This window comes from Tigriopus californicus, chromosome 12, assembly GCF_007210705.1.
Source record: "Tigriopus californicus strain San Diego chromosome 12, Tcal_SD_v2.1, whole genome shotgun sequence".
In the NCBI taxonomy this organism is placed as follows: Eukaryota; Metazoa; Arthropoda; class Copepoda; order Harpacticoida; family Harpacticidae; genus Tigriopus; species Tigriopus californicus.
Window position 1 is genome coordinate 14,029,809 of NC_081451.1, and position 3,659 is coordinate 14,033,467.

The following is a 3,659-nucleotide window of genomic DNA, read 5'->3' on the forward strand; positions in this document are numbered from 1 at the left end:
CAAAACACGCCCCTGCTCTTTGTACCACGTCTTTCCTCTCCTCCAAGGTTTGAGCGTTGAAAGCCCGACATTCTTCGACGCCGTGTCATGTCCACAATTCAAACACCCGTCTCTTTGATTTCGGTCGGCGTTCCGCCAAGGTTACGAATGCAGAAACCCTTCTATTTGACCGAAACGGTCCCACTTTGATTCTGAGGCTTGGTCCACGTTGCCTTAAAAAGGGCCGACGAAGCTACCGACTTCAAGGCTTCCTCTCCATAGGCTGGGTCTTGGCTCTCTCCAGCAATTCTTCAACTACACCGATTCGGTCTCGAAAGGGGCCTTGTTCACTCGACTCACGCCTGCTCTTGATCACGACGCTCCTAAAGGTGTTACGACCACTGTACGAGAGTTTCTTCACCAGAACTTGAATCACTCGATGCGAGTCCAACTCGAACCGATCAACCACGGAGGAAGCATGCAAAGAGAGCATGATGAAAATCCCGATAAGAGTTGACACAATTATCCTTCAGGGTGGGTCAATGCATTAAACCGTCTATCACTTGGGTGGCCACCATTACTTCATTTCCATTCGCTTTCTTCAGTAAGCGCTTCGCTTCTTCATAACACTTTCCGTCGCCTAGGAAAGCACAGCCACGGATGAGACTCTTGGATCTCCGTCCACCACTTCCATAAGACGACTCAACCTTGATCTTTGATCCTCAAGATTGCGTTCAATGACGTCTTCTACTTGCTTCCAGAAATGATGGAAGCTTCAAAGGATCACCACGGTATACATCAATCTTTGAGCTGAATGCCGTTTGACGCTTCATTCATTTCGATCATCATGAATGCCTCGTTCTTCTGCGGAATTGCAGGTGGTGGCGCGGAAAATGAAACCGCATCCGGATTCAGACAATGTGCCGTTCGATCCAAGGGTACATTTCTGACCGGGGAAAAGAGCGCGCTCCAACCATGCCCTGATTGGCTTTGGGAAGGGCTTGGATTATGGGGCTACATCGATCTTCTCTCACCCAACCAATTCAGCAGCCTCAGCCTCTAATCCTTCAATTTCGCACTGGCGTTCTAGCTTTTTGCAGTTGCTCGTTCATGGAACGGCTTCTTGGCGCGGCCTGGGCCTCTTCGTTGGCCATTGCCAATTTCACTCTAGCGATCTCATCCGCCCCGTGCATCTTCGGCCTTCTTCTTGGCCAAACTCATCCGTATCTCAAGTCGTCGTTGACTTGAGGCGGACGATCAAATGGACTGCTTGGAGCACAAACTGCCCGCCTCGCTCCTCCTTTCTTCCAAATTGAGGGCGTAGTCCTGGGCCAAGTTCAACCATTTCGACGATTCTTCATCCACCGCTTCTTTCATGGATGACAGCTCCTTAATTTCCACTTCGTCTGATACAACGACACATTCTTGACTCAGTCTTCGCACCTCCGAGAGAAGCTCCATGTGGGCAGACATCGCAGCCGTCAAATTGGGGACAAAGAAACTGCTACACTCATGAACTCTTCTGACCCCATTAGAAAGGGGATACATTGGGCTTTTTTCCTGAGCCCGCCCCCTTTTTGGGGGAACAAGGGGCTTTTTCGTTTCCCAATTCTTTTTTTTTTTGGGGTTTTTTTTTTTTTAATCCCCATTTTTTTTTTGGGAACCTCCGGTTTTAATCCCTGGCCCGGCCAATGGGTCATGGTCGAGTTCATCCATCATTCTCTTTTTTCTTGCCAGCTGCGTGGCCCTCTCCTCCACGACTCTCACATAAAGAGAGTTACGCTCGATCCTTTAAAAAAAAGGAGAGCAACACGGGTGGACAGAGGGCAGCAGCCGGCCAAACCGACTGCGCCATGTCATGTTCTCGTTGGGAGCGTATTGAGATCACTGTTTATTTCTGACTAGATTGGGTTTATATAGGGGTGACTAGAATGATAGGTGCGAGCATGAGCATGTAATCACACCAGACTCCTAGTTGTCAAGCTCATACAAACTACATATCACGACACTTTTTAGATTATATTATTAATTGCCGAAAGCGTGTATACCTGCCAAAAGCAACTAGATTTCGGTTCAAGTAATCACCATAAATAGAATGGTGGTAAGAAGGGAGGAATTAAACATTAGAATAGTGTAGTACATTGGCTATTTTACATTTCTGGGTACTTTTTACATTATATACCCAGTTTGATAACAATATATCACCAGAAAAAGTGATGAAAATAACATTAATGATAAAAGTTTTTGATCTGAATACCAAGGTTTTAACAAAACTAACACGTTTTTGACCTACTGAAGAGCTAGTGCGCATTGCCCTTTCGTTGTCTGCCCTCTGGGCACTGTCCACCTCCATGTCTAAAGAACTCCTTGACTAAGCCCAATGGCGCGAGAGCCATCTTTTTCGTTAGGATCTTGTACGTCAAAATCATATCCATACACGATCGATCTCCTGTGTTGTGATTCGGGGGGGGGGCGGCTCCATAATTGAGAGGAGATGTCAAGAAACGGCCGGCAACCAAGATATGCATTAGAAAACTCTGTGTTATGCCATCGAATTTGCCTAAAACTCATCAAAATATGTACTGATATATGCTTTTTAACCAAATATGCATTGAAATATGCTTTTTAACCCAAACTAAGCACTTCAGTTTCCATTTATGATCAAAATGGAATCCAAAACACATGGTTGGTGGCATTAACTAATATATCAAAACCGAGCTTTGTAACCATTGGGAAACATTCAAACTTAGATGAGCCGGATGGACGACGGGGCGAGTGGGATGATGGAGGGCACCTCCTTTTGTGGGATGACGGACCGCACTGTCCCAGAGTCAGGAACGGCAAACAGCCCAAAGAGCTAGCCGTTGGAAGTGCACTCAAGCTTGATCTTGTCCAGGGGACGGGAGACGGTGTTGATGGGCATGGGCTTGAACACCGAATTGATTCGGCTGGAATTTTCGGGATTTTAGGCCGGGGAGTTGCACATTGCCAACCACAGAGTAAACTTCTTTAAACATTAATTTGTTGATGAATAATCAAACTGTTTAATTTGTTACCTTTGACCAAAAGTAACAAGTTTATCGCCAATTGTTGATTTGGCCAAACAATGATTTTCGAAGTGACAAATGACATGACAATATAACAAATTTGTTCGTAGCTCAACAGATCAAAAATGTATATGACAACTTCATTGTTCAAGTAACCCAAAATAACGCTCGCTTTTCAATTTGCAATTCGAAGTGCGCTTTTGCAAGTGCTCAAACTTCATAAACAGAAAAAGGTCTCTCATTGGCACCCATCTGAAAAACTGTTTGAAAGGCCGAATTCATTGTCAAATCAAATTTATAATAATAATAATAATCTTTATTGCGACTCTTGGTCATGCCATTGGTCAAATTTGATATTTGTTGAGCCAGCAGTGCTTAGCCTTTTCACTTCTATTTACAAACCTTTTTAAATAATGATGATAGAAGCATTTGTTAACAAAAACAACCTTTAAGAATATTTAAATTTATAAAATGATCTTTTAATTGAAACTAGCCTACATGCAAATGCTGGCCTTTTGAAGAATTAATGATCTAGGCATGTCTGAAAAGTCAAGTTTGCATATTGCACTTTTAGATGATGTATTCTAATAAAAAAGTCAGTAACATTTGGATGATACTCTTGTGGTTGCTACT